This window comes from Bombina bombina, chromosome 3, assembly GCF_027579735.1.
Source record: "Bombina bombina isolate aBomBom1 chromosome 3, aBomBom1.pri, whole genome shotgun sequence".
Classification (NCBI taxonomy): domain Eukaryota; kingdom Metazoa; phylum Chordata; class Amphibia; order Anura; family Bombinatoridae; genus Bombina; species Bombina bombina.
In genome coordinates, this window is record NC_069501.1 from 150,825,184 (window position 1) to 150,846,804 (window position 21,621).

At 35.2% G+C, this 21,621-nt stretch overlaps 1 long non-coding RNA gene across 1 annotated transcript in view; it reads left to right on the forward strand.

The window, feature by feature from the left end:
* The first annotated feature begins 1,326 nt into the window (after positions 1-1,326).
* The window catches only part of LOC128651531 (uncharacterized), a 126,187-nt gene continuing 105,892 nt past the window's right edge, over positions 1,327-21,621 (forward strand). Inside the window, exons 1-2 of the long non-coding RNA XR_008401112.1 lie at positions 1,327-1,351; positions 1,680-1,774. This is a non-coding gene — a long non-coding RNA (uncharacterized LOC128651531). The remainder of the gene's footprint in view (positions 1,352-1,679; positions 1,775-21,621) is intronic.

Sequence of the window (21,621 nt, forward strand, 5' to 3'; positions counted from 1 at the left end):
TATGGCCTTCGTTGATTAATCGCACTAATTTTTTCATATAAATCCCAGTGGGATCATAGGAAAGAATTCTATAGTATTCAGTATCCATAAAGATTTTATTAGCTTCTGAGACATAATCCTTAAAGCCTTGTAAGACAATTCCCCCTCCTTTATCCGCTTGGCGGATCACTATAGAATCATCATTTTCTAAGCTTGTGAGGGCTAATCTTTCTTGGGGCCACAAGTTTTGTTTTCCCCGAATATGTTTAGGAATTTGTGAAAGATCTTCCATCACAAGGTTTTAAAATAAATCAATGAAATAGCCCTCTTCTCTGGGGGGCATAACATGTGATTGTGAACACAGATTAGTATGTAAATAGCCCTCATATAATCCTTCTACAATATTATCTACTTCCGTATGGTAGAGAACATCAATACCCCTTTCATTCATTCAGTCTGTCAAAATAGCTATACCATCTATATTAGACCTTTTGAGTGTTTTTGGTTGTTGGTTTTGTATGTATTATAACCCAAATGTTGATTGGATTTGGTTTTGTGAGACATCACTGTCCATTCTGATTGCAATTGTTTAGTCTCCCTTATTTTCCTATTTAAAGTATATACCTCTCCTTTGGAGTAATCCTGCTCATCTCTCGCTTTTTTTAAATGTTGACAAAGCTAACCAGTGTCATTTTGTTACATGGGTAGATTAATACATTCTAATTCTAATATTGTTCTAAATTGTTTTTAGTGTACAAGTGCTAAATTAAGTGTCTAACTAACATTTTCCTATTTCCAGGACATCATCTGTGAGCTGTTAAGATCTTATAGAAAATAAAACAAGAATGTAACAGAAAAAGTATTCAGAAGTCAATTTACAGTCGATAAATTGTTGATGAAAAAAATCCAACAGAAACCCATAAGGATGTGGTTGATATATAAAGACATGATTCTCCATGTTACCCTACAACAGTTACCTGAAACCATGGAAAAAAATAATTAAATGGTGATGGGTGACTGAATGTTGGCAAAATAGCTGAGTCCACAGTTTAGTCATGGTACTGTACCATACATGTGTTTTGGACCTGAGAAAATTGTCGGCACCGCAGACCAGAAGACACAGCAGATAGTGAATTCTCAAAAAACCTTGACAACAATTCAAAGTATTCTAAAGTTGATTTGTCATTATGGATGAGTCTTGGATATATCACTTTAATTCTAAGACAAAACCCCAATTCAAGCAGTGGGTGCCCGTGGTTCTCCTCCCCCTCAAATATTTTGCATCCAAACAAGTGCTGGCAATGTTATGGCATCCCTGCTTTGGGATACAGTGGGAATATTGATGAATGACTTCCTGGAGAAACCATAAGAGGTAACTACTAACTTGAGAGCAAAGTTGCACAAAGCAATTATAGAGACTATACATGGCAAGCTAAGTTAGAAAATACTGTTCCTCAAAGATAATACAACCATGATCTTCTCACCAGTAACTATTACCTACATTAGAAAGATCACTTGCAAGCAATGATGATGTGATGGGATGGGAAAGCTTAAAAATGTTGTGCAGAAGGGGAATTACAATGAAAAAATTAAACATATTTCATTGGTCTAAGTGTTTTTTTTTTGTCACTGGATAATGACCTATATTGTTCTGCCCTTGTGATAAAAATAACATTAAGTTGATGTTTTTCTATGAAAAGGGGAGGACCCTGGAAATCCCAGAGAGATGAGAGATGCCTTCCATAAAAATCAATAAAGCTCTCTTGGATACAAAATCTCATATGGGAGAGAGAAGGTAACTGGAAAACACCTGAGCCTGATATAAAGACTCAGTTTGCATCAATTCCAAATTAAATTGAAATGTTTTTATTACAATTTAAGTTGCTTTTGTCTGTATTTTAGTAAATATTACTTTTCTGTTAGTTAAAATAAGTGTATTGTAAATTTTGAGCAAACTTCATCTGCCTACAGCAGCCGAGACAAATCAGTGAGACCAGCTTGTTTAAAATGCTTAGAAAATTTCACAAGACTTGAGAGACAGCTTTATACATACCCTGGAAACTCCCCTTTACAGCCCAGGGAACTACCCTGCCCCCCCCCCACACTTTCTGAAACAGTCTGTTTACAATGGAGAATGTACAAAGTGCAATGTAATTTGTAAAAGATACACAGAAATATACAAAGTATGATACTAAGTCATTAAAGTAGCACAGAAACTTTTAAAGTGTAATCAGAATGTGTAAAATCATTGCTAAATCAAAAGTTAAATGTATTAAAACACAAATGAGAAAATGCAAAGCTTAAATGCAATAATACTGAAAGGACCTAATCTGAAATGTATAGTAATTAGGGATGGGCGAATGTGTTTATATTTAAATTAGAATGTTAGAACAAATGTTATTGTAGAAATTCGATTTACGTAATAGAATGTTATAAGAACGAATATTCTTAAAAATTCTATTATCAAATGTTATTTACAGTTTTTGAATGTCACTTTTGAATTCGAATGTCACTTTCGAATTCAAATGTTACATTCGAATTTGAATGTCCCATTCGAATTCGAATATTAAATTTATAAAACACAGTTGTAGACTAGAAATACTATTTCGAATTTGAATGGGACATTGGAATATTGCATTTATAAAACACAGTATTAGACTAGAAATATTATTTTGAATTTGAATGTGGCATTCGAATTTGAATATTACATTTATTAAACTCAGTAGTAGACTAGAAATACTAATTCGAATATTACATTTCAAAATTGAATGAATACATAGTTAAAGATTCTATTATTCGGACAAATATTTTCTAATTTTATTGAAAAATTCGATAATGAAAATTCAAAAATAGAATGTTCGAATGTTATATAAACATTTGAAATTCGATTTGAACGAACATTTTAAATTTTGAATTTTTAGAAACATTCGCCCATCCCTAATAGTAATATAAAATACAACACACAAATTGAAAGTGTAGCAAAACTCTAATATCATGCATTGCTATTTTGCACTGGGCTTGTCTCTGCTTCACATACATAAATGAGAGACATCTTGCAGTGCTGTAGAGTTCTGCCCTTTTTCTTTTAAAAATGTAGTGTGTTTAGCCTTTGTGAAGTCTGAACTACAATTTCTCTCCAAGCTGGAGAATCTTTGAATATCAGGACATTTATAACAGAATGAGACTAACAACTCCAATAAACTATGGGCAAGATTATGAGTCGAGCGCTATTTAATGCTCCTGTTCGAGCATTAACAGCGCTAGAAGTAAGCTGTTTGTGCACATTGGGTTGCGCTTGTATTATGAGTGGAAAGTAAACTTTTTTCCCCTCTCAAGCTAACCCGACAAGTGCAAAAAGCCGAATTTAGAATATTGTGTTCGTGTTCACATATTCCCCCATAGAAGACAAGGGAGAAAAAATAAAGTGGAAGAAAAAAACCTAAGAACTTACTCATGCGCAAACCCAATTGCATATTCTCATATGAATAGTTCCCATTCCAATGTTCCTCACATACAAGAATATGTTCTATTTATTCATAAATACATATTTATATATTTATAATATGTTTTTTTGGTACAATATATATATTTATACCTATATATATACATGATTATATATAGGTATGCTGTAGATAAACTGTATATAGAATGTGTCAAAATAACATTGTCCTGTATGTGAAGAAAATTGGAATGGGAAATATTAATAACTACTGTCTGGTTAGTACGAGAGTGATACGTATTATAATTTTTCCTTCTGCGCCCTCCATTAAAGTCTATGAGAGAGAAAAATTAGTGTGGTCGTGATCGCCGAGGCCCTGAAGTTAGAGTGTTGGTTTTTACTTTCAACTGGTAACACGCGCAAAAGATTACTTTAAGCAGTGTTTATGCTCGAGCTGTAACGCTAAATAACGCGCTACTTGTAATCTAACCCTGTATTTATGTAAGTGTGTATCTTTGTGTAAATATATAGATGTATGCAAAATAAAATACATCCATCCACTAGTAGAAAATGAAATTAGTGTTTGTTGCCATTTGTTATTGCTAAGATGGGTCACATACTAAAGTAACATGAAAACTTATTTCTTTAGAGTCACCAGACTTCCAAAATGGGAGCAATGCTGTGCGGTATTTGCAATTGATATGATAATTACCTGGCATCTGGGCAGACACATGACTAGAATTGTCTCTTATAAATAGGGGTACCACTTTATTCTAGGTGCTGCGTGGGTGTGGGAGAAGGGTTATCCCACCACCAAGACTTTGCTTATTTTGCTTATGGTTATGTCACTGTTTTCTTGGTCCAAGGGATTACTTAGGGGTTTGGTGATCTTTGGGTACAAAGGTTTTTGTTGTAATAGAGTTATTTAGGGAAAAGCTGGAGAGGTTGAATAGATTAATAATGCTTTAGAGATTTCTCTAAGAATTTTATTAGACTACCTGCCTAAAGAGTCCCTCATACCCATACATTATGGGCCAGATTACAAGTGGAACGGTGTTTAATGCTCCCACTCAAGCTTTAACGCCTCTAGAAGTACGATTTTTGCTTGCATTGGGTAGCGCTCGTATTACAAGTTGAAAGTAAACAGTTTTTGCTCACACACTAACCTGATGCATGTAAAACGCTATCTATCTATTCAGTGTGTCAGTATGTCTGTCTGTCTATCTAAATTATGTTTTTACTATCTCAAAGTAAAAGAAAAATGGTTATACATTATATAAATTATCTCCATAAAATACCATTGGATATACAATTTTTTTTTTTCCAATTAGCAATAAACCGCACAATAACAAAAGAAATTGCATTTCATAATAAACTGTAGGTTTTTTATTTCTATAGAAATGAATGTGTAGTTCCAAGTAAGGTTTCCTAATTTTGCGATTTTCCTCTTTGATTATTGAAGATGTAGGAAAAAATATATTTGGAGTTAAATGGATTAATATTTGTATTCTCTAAGGTTCTATCTCTGGTTGACCGTTCCGTCTGTATATAGTTTTAACTGCCCAGTGGACTATTTACACATAAGAGAAAAGAAACAAATTGGTACCCCACAAGGAATAGATTTTGATATTGTGTTTTATGAGCCGATAACAGCAGCAATGTATCATGGTTGCTAAGGGTTTTATACTATTTTTACATTGGCATGTTAGCATACAAATAACACCACTATACATTCAGCTTGCTTTGTTTTCATTCAATAATAATTTTGTCTTTCACCAGCTTTAGACAATGTGACAAGTAAAAATAAGCTCCTTCATTTCACCACTGGGTTCCATATCAGGTAGAATGACGAGAATAAGAAGTAATAGTGACAATTATACACAAATATGATCTTTATATAGTTTATGCATTTATTATATGAAAGAAGTTACTTCTAAAGCCAATTTGCTTACACTACACAAAAAGAATAAAAAATTGTAATTTCAAAGATTGGAAATAAATTATATATATATATATATATATGTATATATACACAGCAGTTGGTGTGTATGCACTCTCACCAACTTGAAACAACTGTCAGGGTGCTCTGAAGGTATTTGTAAAAGTTCATAAATGAAGCACTCACTGGTCATGCAGCATCTGTGGCAAAAACCCTTTAATGTATGTGACGTTTCGGGACAGAACAAGTCCCTTCCTCTGACAAGTAAAAGTGTATAAAATCAGCCTTTAAATAGGCCCCAAACAACACTCCCTCAGAAGCAGCCAATCAAGACTGTACAAGTAACACACCCTTCAGTGACCAATAGGATTGCGTGACAGATACTCAAACATATGCATAAATATAGTTATTGAAAAAATAATAATAATAATAATAAGCCCAAAGACCAAACCCTCCAGGGAGTGATTACGCCCATACATTTGGGGTCAGCAAAGAAAGTAGTACCGAAAGTCCCAATAACAGAAAAATTGTAAAACATAACAAAAATCTTTCAGCCAATCAACATCAAGTTTATATGTGGCAATGGAGTGTCATACTTAGCAACCAAATGGTAACCAAGCACTGTTGCTAAGGACGCCCTGATCGCGAGTGATCAGATACCGAGATTAACTCTCCACCCAAAATCTATATACATAATAAAAATAGTGACACAAAATAAAACTATACCCCTGGCACCAAGAAAACCATTAAACATTCTTCTGATGTCCCCGAATGTAAACTGTAATCCACAGCCTTCGCATGTAAACAGCTGTAACATCACTCCCCCATTCACTGATTGGTCGCATGCTTAACCAATAGATGTATGTTGCATGTATTGCTCCATAACTAACAAACACTTAGTGACTATTGAAATTAAAATTAATATTAATATCTGCTGCATCGTATACCCGAACTCCAAATCTTGTACTAAACAAGTGCGTCCATGGCATCGCCACAACCCTACACTTATGACACATCGAGAGCCAGCTGCTTATTGACTATAAGCTTTGGTACCGTTATTGTTATTAACACTCGTCTACACATAGTGATGTCAACACCCCCCGTTACTTGTACAGTCTTGATTGGCTGCTTCTGAGGGGAGTGTTGCTTGGGGCCTATTTAAAGGCTGATTTTATACACATTTACTTGTCAGAGGAAGGGACTTGTTCTGTCCTGAAACGTCACATACATTAAAGTTGTTTTTTTTTGCCACAGATGCTGCATGATCAGTGAGTGCTTCATTTATGAACTTTTATATATATATATATATATATATATATATAAATATATATATATATATATTTTATATATATATATATATATATATATATATATATATATACACACACACAGTGCCTAGAAAAAGTATTCACAACCACTTGGTGTTTTCTCTTTTTCATTGCATTACAACCTGGAATTAGAATGGAATTTTTGGGGGTTTGTATCATTTGATTTATACAACATGCCTTCCACTTTGAAGATGCAAAATATTTTTTATTGTGAAACAAACAAGAAATAAGACAAAAAAAGCTCAATACTTTGTAGAGCCACCTTTTACAGCAATTACAGCTGCAAGTCTCTTGGGGTATGTCTGTTGCACATCTAGCTACTGATATTTTTGCCCATTTTTCAAGGCAAAACTGACCCAGCTCCTTCAAGTTGGATGGGTTCCGCTGGTGTACAGCTATCTTTAAGTCATACCACAGATTCTCAATTGGATTGAGGTCTGGGCTTTTACTTGGCCATTCCAAGACATTTAAATGTTTCCCCTTAAACCACTCGAGTGTTGCTTTTGCAGTATGCTTAGGGTTATTGTCCCGCTGGAAGGTGAACCTCTGTTCAAGTCTCAAATCTCTGGAAGACTGAAACTGGTTTCCCTCAGGAATTGCCCTGTATTTAGCGCCATCCATCATTCCTTCAATTCTGACCAGTTTCCCAGTCCCTGCCAATGAATAACATCCCCACAGCATGATGCTGCCACCACCATGATTCACTGTGGGGATGGTGTTCTCAGGGTGATGAGAGGTGTTGGGTTTGCGCAAGACATGGCATTTTCCTTGATCTGACATGATCTGACCAGAGTACATTCTTCCATATGTTTGGGGAGTCTCCCACATGCCTTTTGGCGAACAGCAAACGTGTTTTCATATTTTTATCTTTAAGCATTGGCTTTTTTTCTGGCCACTCTTCCGTAAAGCCCAGCTCTGTAGAGTGTGCGGCTTAAAGTGATCCTATGGGCAGATACTCCAATCTCCACTGTGGAACTTTGCAGCTCCTTCAGGGTTATCTTTGTTCTCTTTGTTGTCTCTCTGATTAATGCCCTCCTTGCCTGGTTAATGAGTTTTGGTGGGTGGCCCTCTCTTGGCAGGTGTGTTGTGGTGCCATATTCTTTCCATTTTTTAATGATGGATTTAATGGTGCTCTGTGGGATGTTCAAAGCTTCAGATATTTTTTAAGAATCCAACCCTGATCTGTACTTCTCTACAGCTTTGTCCCTAACCTGTTTGGAGAGTTCCTTGTTCTTCATGGTGCGACTTGCTTGGTGGTGCCCCTTGCTCAGTGGTGTTGCAGAATTTGGGGCCTTTCAAAACAGTTGTATATATACTGAGATCATGTGACACTTAGATTGCACACAGGTGGACTTTATCTAGCTAATTATGTGATTTCTGAAGGTAATTGGTTGTGCTAGATCTTATTTAGGGGCTTCATAGGAAAGGAGGTGAATAAATATGCACACCCTTCTTTTCAGTTTATTATTTTTTAGAATTGTTTAAATCAAGTTATTTTCTTCATTTCACTTCACCAGTTTGGACTATGTTTGTATGTCCATTAAATGAAATCCAAATGAAAATCCATTTTAATTCCAGGTTTTAATGCAACATAATAGGGAACATGCCAAAGCGGTGAATACTTTTGCTAGGCACTGTGTTTGTGTGTGTGTGTATATATATATATATATATATATATATATATATATATATATATATATATATATATACATATATATATATATATATATATATATATATATATATATATATATATATATATATATATATATATAAGCAAAACCAAGAATAAAGTCCCAGCACTGTTTAATCCAAAATACTCCTTTATTAGATTAAAAAGGATGCCAGCAAATAGCAGCAACGTTTCGGGCCTACATAGCCCTTACTCATGAGCATGAGTAAGGGCTATGTAGGCCCGAAACGTTGCTGCTATTTGCTGGCATCCTTTTTAACCTAATAAAGGTGTATTTTGGATTAAACAGTGCTGGTACTTTACTCTTGGTTTTGCTTCTATACAGTCTGCGTGTACTTGATCAGGTTTATCCTAAAATATACAGTGCTGTACCTTGCTCTTGGAACTTTATATATTCCATTTATTTATTTTTAAATCTAAACAACATGCAGTTTTCATTCACTTTGTTTGGAATATAAGTGAAAAGTATTGATCACATTTCTGGCCCTGGGGTAATAAAATTCTCCTTGTACCCTGTGGTATTTTTTGTGTACAAGCATAATATTTCCACTGTGTGAACAGAAACATAAGTGTCACAAAACACAAGTATAGGTTTTTGTGCCATAAAAATATATAGTTCATGTTTTTTTATTTTATAATATATATATATTTTTTTTTAGAATGCTACAATTCATGTTGAACATAATACCAATTATTTTAATATAATTATGTGGACATGTAAACTAAAAAAAATATATTAGATAGATGAATATCTGCATATATACACCTAAATATATCACTACCTCAGTGTGAGCATTTCATAATGCAGATGAAGCTCCCCGTAGTCACATTGCCACCAGCTGATATACTAGGAGAAAGCTGGATGCATTATGTTTTTCTTTCCTTATAAACTTATGCAATACAGATATTTTTCTCATTTTAATGAGTTTCAAAATTACCGTACTAAATGAAAAACGCCTTTGAAATCGCATAGTATTTTCAGTTTATATATTGCCAGAACAGCCATATTTTTTTAAGGTGACTATTTTATGCTGTTTATATTGTGGGGGGGGGGAGTCCAACATAGTTACAGAACACACATGTTTATGCCTCTATGGTAGTTTCATGTTAAGCTTTAGAAGGGTTAAAAGTTTTGTCTGTGACAGTGAAATTGAGGCCAGCTGTAGGTCATATTCACGTCCCAGTCACAGGAAAATGAACCTGTGAGACAGAACCTAATTATCTGCTAAACCAAAAGCCAGTCTCAGTTCAATAACTTACGACAGAGCTGGCAGCAGATATAGTGTTACCATGGAAACACAAAAAAAAAAAACTATACTGCAGACAAGAGCATGAAGGAAAGAACTGTAACCCCAAGTGTTCCAGAGTCAATTTATTGTGACTACATGTCAGTTTTAAATAAAACAACTGTCCCTTTATACAATTTCAAAATGTTCATAAGAAGATGAATCACCATATAGGAAATCGCTGCCTCAATATTAAAACATATACTACATATAAACCTGCTAACATGGATTGTGTTGAATTATGAGACTATTACCTATTTGTTCTAGATAGGAGTCTTGTTATTGTTATTTGTGTATAGAAGAATATACTCAAAAATGACTGCTTTTTTTTGTTTGGAATCAATGTACTGTTACTTTTAGTGTAGTATATGTGTTTAGTTCTCTCTTTTTTTTATTTTATTTGCACCATATTGTAACAAAGAACTATAAACCCTGGAACATACAAACTGAGTAAAACTGAGGCATTTCAGTAAACCTATAGGATCTGCTTTTACAATGTGAGATAATTTGATCACACAGCTACGTGATGCATATGTTTTGCAGAGCATCAAAAAGACCCCTGTGGACATAATGCATGAGCTTAAGACCCATTGGGCATTCTCATTTTTTTCAAAGTCACCTCACCACTGTAATTCCTGTCAGAAAGGAAATAAACTGGAAATGCAACACCATCTATGTTATGTAATCTACACTTAAATTAAGATATGTTTTGTTCACTTGAGTCAGAGAGAAAAAAACAAACCTTAAATGACATATGTGCAAACTTGAAAAACTAAAATATTCACTCATCATCCTGTCCTACCTTGATTTTAAATTGTCTTTCAGAAACCCTGTGGGCATTAAAGGACATCAATTTTTATTATTGATTATCTTGAGTTATACATGTTAGTTAATACATCATAATACTGTGTTCATTTCACATTTACAATATATGCATAAAATGATAAAACAGTATTGTTCCAAGAAATAACAAAAAATTATTTTAAAATATGTATATTTTTGAAAAGCTAATAAACATAATGGTTCATTATTATTATTATTTTTTTTTTACAAACTTTTTATTATATTGCATGATAATGTTATGTAGTTCTGCACTGTTTCCATTTACAAAATCAATTCATTATAGCAACATGACTGTGTTTTTATGATGTATAAACATTAAAGATTGTTTTTAGTCTATCCTGTTTTATTTCTTAGTATGATAAACTATTTTTACATTCATTTCATTAGTCAAATTTTGTAGGTCTGATTTTGCGTTATTATTTTAAATAATGGCATTATAGATAGTTATAATATTATACAATGTATTTTACAATGTGTATGCGTTGAAGGGTGAGCTTGTATAATGAAATAATGCAAATGGTTTGTTAACTTTCGCACAGCAATTTGCTATATTGAAATTAAGCTGCGCTCTATCACACTGGTAATGGCTTAAGGATGGCTTAAGTTGGTCAAACTGCAAAATGTACAAGATGTAAAAGTTAGTGAACATTCCAAATTATTATACAGTAGTTTTCTTACATAGTGCTATGTTACAAGTAAGCGATATTTTGCGCTCCACTCATAATCTGATTAATAATGCACTTTTAATAAACAGTGGTTAAAAAGTGCTAAAGAAAACAACATTTGCTGGTCCTTTAATATTACAGTGTTTAATCTATGTGCATAATCTATGTTTAAAAACAAAGTTCATATTATATGCTCAAGCTTAAAAATGGGTAAAATGTTGAGGTACCTAATAAAAAAAATATTAGTATTGTTGTTACAGTTATTATTATTTTAAATCTAATAAATCAGCCATATGATAACTTTGAACTCCTCTTATTTATACAAATTATAAAAAGGACCACTATTAGTTAAATCTGGGCCTTCATGCAGATAAGCAAGTTGGCTTCTGTGTTAAGAACTGGGACACTCTATGGATGAAAGGATTCTATGAATAAAGCTTAAGAACAAGAATTGGGAAAGAAAAGAAAAAGCAGCTGTAAAAAATAATGTAGCCTTTGCAATAAAAGATTCATACACCTATTCAAACATATCAGATCACAATGTCTTATATATGCCGATCAAAATGAATACACTAGATGCTAAGTAAACACTATTAAGGGAAAATCTGTATGTTTAACCTGAGCGGTAATGATGAAATATTCAATATTTGATTAATAAATAACACGTAAATAAATAAAAACTCTGTTCTAGAAATCTTATTGGGACCTTCACTTTTGAGGACACTATTGTCATGGGCACATTGTCACCATGGACACAGTGTAGCCTCAGCAATGTTGCAGACATTACATTTGCAGGGAGGGGGTCTGCTAAACCTTTTAAAGGTACATTAAACCCTAAATAAATCATTGCTTCTATTATGTATTCAGAGCAAAGATTAGCCTGACAATAATTTTACATGTATTTTTAAAAATTGTATTAGTTGTTTAAATATTGAAAAAAAATAAGGGTAAAGTTAATGTCCATAAAGCAGTGGGCGTCGCCATATTGTAACTTAGACTACATTTTCTGCTGGTTAAGAATGGTTATAAATAGTATACTAGAGTGTGCAACCAATCACTGTGTGTAATATACTGTAGCTGTGTCTGCACTTCCATGTTTAACATGAATTGGAAAGCCCACAATATTAAAAATTAAATTACAGGAAACACCTTCATAGCCATAGCAACGTATGCTGAGAGCAACCAGGTACTTTAAGTAGGGGATATTGTTAATGATGATTTAATTTGGTTTATTGTCTGACTATGCACATGGGAATTTCTTAAACCTTAAACCTCTTAAACCTTTTGTGCCAAAGGGGACTGACAACTGCCCTTTATCTCTCTGCACTTACCCATACTCTTTCTCTGTAATTTCTCTACTATTATTTTATGGGTTTTTTTCATTGTTCTACACCAATGCTACTCTATGGCATTTTTGGAGAATCACCTTGTAGTTCCAATAGTCCTGCTGGGATACATGCTATTACAAAGTTAAACATCTCAAATGGATCTGTGTAGAACTCAGTCCACATGCAGTATATTTCGCTATTAAGTACAATAGTCAAACTGATTTTGAAAGTTTTTCAAAAAAACTAAATAATTGACCACACTCACAAATTGCTGGACTCTATTGACAACAGTTGGCCAAAGTATTTCCACAGTGGTCTTTATTTTAATTCACTCTGTCTATTGCCTTATGATATGTGAGAAAAAGTATACCTCCTAATTTATTCTTACGTGAAAGTTTTATGGGTTTAGCTTGATGTGTCTTCAACCAGTGATACAGTTTTTTTTATTTAGATCATAATACTCCTTAGACTCTTTCTCTAAGTATCGGCAGGAAATAAGTGGAATAAGTGTGGGCAGGAAATTAATATTTCAAGTAGGATATTGAAGGTAGTGCATGAGTTTTATGGTGATCTTTATGGTGAGAAAATTTTGGATGAGGTGTCTGTAGATGAGTTGCATAGGACTCTAAAACTATAAAAAAAATTAAAACTCCAGGAAGCGATGGCTTGCCTGTTGAATTTTACATGTGTTTTTGGCATATGATTGGTGAGGATTTTTTGGATATATGTATGTGTTCGATAACAATATATTGTAAGTCAATGAGGGAAAGTGTGATTACTTTGTTGTAGAAAAATGGTGAAAGGAAGGTCTTGTAAAATTGGAGACCCATTTTTTTGTTAAATATAGACTAACAGTGTCGGCATTTAACACTGCACAAGCAGTTCTGATGCAATGCCACCCCCTGCAGATTCACGGTTAATAGGCTACTAGCAAGGGGTATTAATCAACTCAATCGTAAAGGATGGGGCGGATTGATGTCCGCAGCCTCAAAGGTGGTGGACCAGTTAAGGAGCAGCGGACTTAAGACCGCTGCTTCATAACTGCTGTTTCCGGCGAGTTTGAAGGCTTGTGCGTGTCAGGGTGCCAGGAATCAGACTGAGACGAGAAGTGTAAAAATAATCACACCTTTATTATTAGCAAAAAATAATAAAAAGTCCACAAGTCAATTAACAAGCCAGGAGTCAAAACCAGAGCTGGTAGTCAGACAAGCCAAGTCAGGAGCCAAAGCGAGTAGTCAGACGAGCCGGGAATCAGGAACAAGGAGAACAGCAGAGTCAGGAACAAGCCAGGGATCAGGAACCAGGAGGGACGTCAGACAGCCAGGTAATACACAGGAACTAGAACTCACAAACAGGTCTGAGACAATGCAAGGGCAAAGCATACTGAACAGAGACCCTTTAAATAATAAGTGATGACATCACATTTCTGAGACTGCAACCTTTCTCACATGGATGATGTACACCAGTCTGGCCATAAAAGGGCGTGCAGGAAATGTGCAGCATCACACACAAACAAAGCAGGGAAAAAACCCTGACAGTAGAATGCAAGCTCAATCCTATTGGCTGATTGGATCAGCCAATAGGATTGAACTTTAATCCTATTGGCTGATTGCATCAGCCAATAGGATTTTTCCTACCTTAATTCCGATTGGCTGATAGATATCTATCAGCCAATTGGAATTCAAGGGATGCCATCTTGGATGACGTAATTTAAAGGAACCGTCATTCAGTCGTCGGATGTCGTTGGAAGAGGATGCTCCGCGTCGGATGTCTTGAAGATGGACCCGCTCCGCGCCGGATGGATGAAGATAGAAGATGCCGCCTGGATGAAGACTTCTGCCCATCTGGAGGACCTCTCCTGGCCAGCTTGGATGAAGACATCTGCCCATCTGGAGGACCACTTTGCCCGGCATCGTGGAGGACTTCGGCCCAGTTGGGTGAAGACTTCTCAAGGTAGGGTGATCTTCAAGGGGTTAGTGTTAGGTTTTTTTAAGGGGGGATTGGGTGGGTTTTAGAGTAGGGTTGGTTGTGTGGGTGGTGGGTTTTAATGTTGGGGGGGTATTGTACTTTTTTTTTCAGGTAAAAGAGCTGATTACTTTGGGGCAATGCCCCGCAAAAAGCCCTTTTAAGGGCTATTTGTAATTTAGTATAGGGTAGGGCTTTTTATTATTTTGGGGGGCTTTTTATTTTATTAGGGGGATTAGATTAGGTGTAATTAGTTTTAAAAACTTGTAATTATTTTATTATTTTCTGTAATTTAGTTGTTATTTTTTTGGACTTTAGATAATTTTATTTAATTTTATTTAATTGTAGTTAATTGTAGTTAATGTAGGTAATTAATTTAATGATAGTGTAGTGTTAGGTGTAATTGTAACTTAGGTTAGGTTTTATTTTACAGGTTACTTTTGTATTTATTTTAACTAGGTAGCTATTAAATAGTTAATAACTATTTAATAACTATTCTACCTAGTTAAAATAAATACAAACTTGCCTGTAAAATAAAAATGAATCCTATAATAGCTACAATGTAACTATTAGTTATATTGTAGCTAGCTTAGGGTTTATTTTATAGGTAAGTATTTAGCTTTAAATAGGAATAATTTTATTTATATTTATTGAAATTATATTTAAATTAGGTGGTGTTAGGGTTAGTGTTAGACTTTAGGGGTTAATACATTTAATATAGTGGCGGCGGTGTGGGGGGGCAGATTAGGGGTTAATAAATATAATGTAGGTGGCGTCGGTGTAGGGGGGGCAGATTAGGGGTTAATAAGTAATATGTAGGTGGCGGTGGGCTCTGGCAGTGGCGGTTTAGGGGTTAAACACTTTATTTAGTTGTGGCGGGGTCTGGGAGCGGCGGTTTAGGGGTTAATAAGTATCATGTAGGTGGTGGCGGTGTAGGGGGGCAGAAAAGGGATGTTTAGACTCGGGGTACATGTTAGGGTGTTAGGTGTAGACATTCCCACAGAAATCTATTGGATATCGGGCAGCAGCGAACATAAGCTTTCGCTCCTTTCTGACTCCCATTGATTCCTATGGCATCCGTGGCCTCCAGGGCGGCGGATTGAAAACCAGGTACACTGGGCCGGAAAAGTGCCGAGCGTACCTGCTAGTTATTTGATAACTAGCAAAAGTAGTCAGATAGTGCCGAACTTGCGTTCGGAACATCTGTAGTGACGTAAGCATCGATCACTAAATTCTACTTTTGCTGGTCTGTAGGGTTTTATAACTAAGGCGAATCAGGCTCGCCACAAATACGCTGCGGAATTCCAGTGTATTTGCGGTTGACGTCTTGATAAGTAGAGGCCTATGTCCTGTCTCACTCCATCCGTCCTCCCCCATCTGCCCTTCCCTCCAGCTATCACATGCTTTTTTTATAAGCTTTTCACAAAAGGAGACTGTTAGTTCATGTGGGCCATATAGATACCATTGTGCTCATGTCCATGGGTTGTAGATGACACTGCACTAATTGGCTAAAATGCAAGTCAATAGATAATAAATAAATAGCCATGTGATAAGGTCAAAAGAGGCTTAGATACAAGTTAATCAATAGCGCTTCTATTTAGGCGCTCATATTAAAAGGAAAAAGTATTTTTAGCCCTCGAGGGACACGGTATCAACTGCATAACATCTATAGGGGTATTCAGTAAATTCATGTCAGATATTGCTGCAGCGCTAAGATGATGGCTTTCTAATCTGAGGGTTTGCTAAGCTGACGGTGCTCAAACAGAAGAGTTCTTTGTGTAGTTTTGTGCTACACTATTAATAATAATGGTTTACTTTATGTTCTTAAAAAGCACTAAAGTTTACAGTGGTATGTTGGATTGTGCTCAAGCGCAACATTTAAAGGGACAGTCTACTACAGAATTATTATTTAAAAATAGATAATCCCTTTATTACCCATTCCCCTGTTTTGCATAACCAAAACTGTTATATTAATATACGTTTTACCTCTGTGATTACCTACTATCTAATGCTCTGCAGACTGCCCCCTTATTTCAGTTCTTTTGACAGACTTATATTTAGTTAATCAGTGCCCTCTCATAAGTAACTCCACAGGCGTTGTCACAATGTTATCTGTATGGCACACATGAATTTACGCCCTCTAGCTGTGAAAACCTGCCAAATGCATTGAAATAAGGGGCGGCCTTCAAGGGTTTATAAATTAGCATAGGGGCCTACCTAGGTATAGCTTTCAACAAAGAATACCAAGAGTGCTGCAGAATCTGTTGGCGCTCTACAAATACCTGATAATAATAATAATAATAATAATAATAATAATAATAATAATAATAAAAAGAGAACAAAGTAAATTTGATTTTAAAAGTAAATTGGAAAGTTGTTTAAAATTGCATTCCCTATCTGAATCATGAAAGTTAAATTTTGACTAGACTGTCCCTTTAACTTGCAATAAAGTACAGGGTGCACTAAAAAAGTTTTGTCTGTGTTAATAAAATGCTTTGGTTAAATATGTGACAATCTACTTGTAATACCAGGTTGTGTGTTATTCTTTGTACAAGTTTTCGTAAAAGTTAACGTTCCATGTGCTATCCGTAGTGCTCCACTTGTAATCTAGCTCTAAATGTGGAACAAGATGGTAGCCACACAGAAGCTATAGAGGCCGATTTACCAATTTCTGGCGGACATGATACGCTGTCAGCATTTAACATTGCACAAGCAGTTCTGCTGAACAGCTTGTGCAATGCAGCCCCCTGCAGATTTGCGACCAATCGGCCGCTAGCAGGGGGTGTCAATCAACTCGATCGTATAGGATCGGGCGGATTGATGTCCGCAGCCTCAGAGGCAGCGGACCAGTTAAGGAGCAGCAGTCTTAAGACCGCTGATTCATAACTGCTGTTTCCGGCGAGCCTGAAGTGGAGCTGGCCAGTCACTGAAAAATAAATAAAGAGAATTGTTTCAATGTTTGGGCTGCTTGACAGGGAAGATTAAATTACAAAAGGATCATCTTTGGTTGCCAGTATTTTACTTATTTTACTTAAGAAGCAACTGAGCATAAACAAGCCATAATTGCACATGTGGAAAGTACAACTTAGATTTGTATAATAGCGGTAGTGTAGAAGCTTCTGATAATAATCTTATAAGGCTTCAGTGTTCCACCTGAAGGAAAGCCGAAGCAAGCAGGAGGTTAGGTAAGTACCTGACAAAAACTTTCAAGCAGCCACCTCCCTCTTTGTCTCCAACTACCTTCAGTATAGTACCAGATTACAAGTGGTACGCTAAATAATTTTTTCACCCCCGTGCTAACTGCACTTAAAGTAAAAATTGATGTTGGCCATATTAATGTATGTATTACAAGTTGAAAGTAAAATGTTAGTGGGTCTATATAAGTGTATGTACATTTATACATAGATATGTACGTGTGGACATAAATAATTACACCTATAAACACATAAATACAGATACATACACATGTATAAACATATATACACACATATACCGGTCCAGTTTGAGAGTGCCGTCCACTTCCGTGTTTTGTTTATGTCTAGAGAGATTACATAAGCCTGTGCACCCTTGGGTGGTTCCCAGTTTGTTTGATTGAGAGCATGCATTGTTTGGCTGCATTAGGGACCCAGGTTGGGAGAGACCTTCGATGTGGTTCCTGGGCTTGACCCATTTGGAAAGATGCAGTAACTAACTCTTCCATTTTTGCTTTTTATCTTAGCTGTGTGCTTGCAAGAGAGTGCCAGACTCCCTCTGTGTGTTAATTTATATATATATACATCCCATTTAACAGCCTTTATTTCAAACCTTTTTATTAATATTAAAATTAAATATTTTTATTAAAAAGTGTATATATGTGTGTAATACTTTATTTTAGCGTGTTTTACATGTGTCTTTTTAACCCTTATAGTTTACTTCAGGTCTGAAGTTGCGCTAAATATTCTAGCACAGTTTCAACTTTTGCTTGAACCCAAATTATAACTTTCAACTTGTACTACCAGCACAAGTTAGCACAGTTGCCATATCCATTGAAACTATAGCTTGGGTCACACTAACCCTTCTCTGGTTAATGCACTTTACCATTACCATTAACAAAGTTTTTTGCATTAATGCTATTCCGGTCAAGTGATACTGCTTATCGAACCCACTCTGTCATTAGCACACCACTTTTTAATCTAGCCTATAGTTAGTTCTCTTAATTGTTCCTCCTGGCAATACTTATATAGATCTCCTGAATATGTACATTACAAATTAATGATAATAACAATAATAATTTCAAGTGGCCCTATGGCAACACTGTCCAACTAGTTATAACTTTGACCTAAGAAGACTCCAATTCTCAAAGTTATTCTGTTTTTTTTTTTTTTTTTTTTACAAAACTATATCCACATCAAAGGAAGAGTATCAGTGCAAGTGCATTCCTTGGTCATCTGTTTATCTGTCTTTCACAGTGTATGTATTCTGTGGTTGAGTGTTAAACACAAACAGACTTAAAGGGACAGTCTACTCCAAACATTTTCATTTTAAAAAAGATAGATAATGCCTTTACTACCCATTCCCCAGGTTTGCACGACCAACATTGTTATATTAATATACTTTATAACCTTTAAACTTCTAAATTTCTGCCTGTCTCTAAGCAACTAAAAACCGCCTCTTTTCTCAGTACATTTTTAGAGCTTGTCACAGCAAGACACTGCTAGTTCATATGTGCCATATAGATAACATTATGCTTGCTCTTGTGGAGTTATTCATGTCAGCACTAATTGGCTAAAATAAAAGTCTATAAAAAGCACTGAGATAAGAGGCAGTCTGCAGAGGCTTAGATGCAAGGTAATCACAGAGGTAAAAAGTATTATAATATAACGGTGTTGGTTATGCAAAACTAGGGAATGGGTAAAAAAGGAATTATCTATCTTTTTAAACAATACAAATCTTGGATTAAACTGTCCCTTTAACATCACTCTGGAATTTCAGCTGTAATTTTATAATAAAAACACAGTTTACCAGTTTCCCAGTTTGGTTACTTTGTATTATATCCTATTACTTAGAGCTACTGAAGTTCTGAAGTATGTAAAGAATTTGAGTAGAACATTATTTCCACTGTCACAATAGTAGAGTATTGTAGTATTATGCTTATTAAGTGTCTCTCATTTTCAGTTTTTTTTTTTTTTTTTGAGAGACTCTTTCTTGATAGAAGACTCAGAGAAATACATTGTTGTTATCACTACTGGGATCATTTATCACATTAAAGCGTTTATCATAAACTATCGACTCCCAAAAATTATTTTTTTATATCTGACAAATTTGGAGCAGAGTTTCTCAAGTAATCAGAGTGCTATATTGTATCATTTGTTAAAAACCTGTGTCCACAAAAGCATTTTCAACAGAAAAGCTCCCAAAAAGGCATAATTGAGTTTTAACTTCCTGTTTTATAATAGATATTGTGAAGTCTCTGGAAACTGACACATACAATAGTCTATGCACACCTCTTAAGGTTACAGCAAACTCCTTTGTTCACCAATTTACATGTATGAAATTCACTGATTGTCATCACAAGACACCCTGAACACTCAGTATCTATATGAATGCCATATTTATCTTGGGAGGATAGACATACCTCTATAGGCACATCAAGACAACATTTACCAAAGTTGTGTTTTAATATTTCATATTTCCAATTGATTGTATTTCTCACTCATACCGGAGTGATTGTCACAAATAGTACAGGTGTTATTAAAATCGTATTTTTTTCAGGAGATTGCAATATTGTTGCTTGCAGAGTGTTCCAACTGCAGATTGGGGCTTGCAGAACTTTTCCAATCTGTTTCCATCCGCACCACTTATGATTTAAATGCATCTAATAGGTTATGTGGAGGACCAGACTTTGCTTTTTGTTTTATATTGCTATATTTGTCATTTGACAACTTTCACAAATATTCTTTTAAACTATTTTTATTTGTCTTGTCTGTTAAATGCCATCCACATAACCTAATAGATGCATTTAGATGGACTGATGAATACGGATTGCAATAGTTAACTCTGAAAGCTGTGATTATGCGATCTTCTTTAAAAATCTGATTTAAATAACATTTGTACTGTTTGTGACAATCACGTCAGTGCAAGTTTAGAAATTCAATCCAATATGAAATATAAAATCACCCCATTTGTAGATGTAGATGTCCTGAAGTGAGTTTACCTGCAGATCCCTATAGCTGTACATGATATCACGTGGTCCTTACATTTACATATGTAAAAAGCCTCTTATATAGTGTCTTGAGGTAGCGAATTCAATAAGCCAAAAGGGCTTGAAAAGTAGCTGAAAAATTAGTCTAAAACATATTGTGATCACCAAGCAGTTTTTAGCATCATAGTGTAGAGGCTGAGAGACATATTTATGATTGTGTGAGCGAATATGATCCGATATAGCAGATCATGTCTGCGGCACATCGATAAATGCCGACAGCATACTCTCTCAGCATTTATCATTGCACCAACAGTTCTTGTGAACTGCTGGTGCAATACTGCCCCCTGCAGATTTTCCGCTAGCAGGGGGTGTCAATCAACCCAATTGTGTTCGATCAGGCTGAATTCTGGCGATTTCTGTCCGCCGCCTTCAGGCTTGCTGGAAACACAGGGCATCAAGCTCCATACGGAGCTTGATAAATATGTCCCATAAAACCCATTTGCAAGTGTGAGAATCAGCTGAAAATCAGGCTATTGTGATCAAGCCAAATAAAAAAGTAGCCTTTATTTTGTATTATTATGAAAATTTGAATGTTTTGTGGTTCATATTTTTTCTTTATTTTAGTAAATGTTGGGCCTGTCTACATTATCCCTCAACAACATCAATAGCACTTAAAAATACCAAGTACCTCAGTCACTATGCAGTAGTGACTATAAACTGCATATATTACTAACAAGACAGAAATCCAGTTAGAGAACTGCCAAAATAAATAATATTACTGAATAGATCACAGTATACAGGTCAAATTTGGTTTGGTTTCATATTTGCATTTGAAAGCAGAGTAACATGCAACATCAAAAGACTGTGGTTTAGGATGATCTAATGGGTCAGGTCAGTAAGAATATGATTGTGCAAACCAGAGTAATCCAAAGGGCATCTAAAAATACTAAGATGTGTGGAAACCAAGCAACTAAA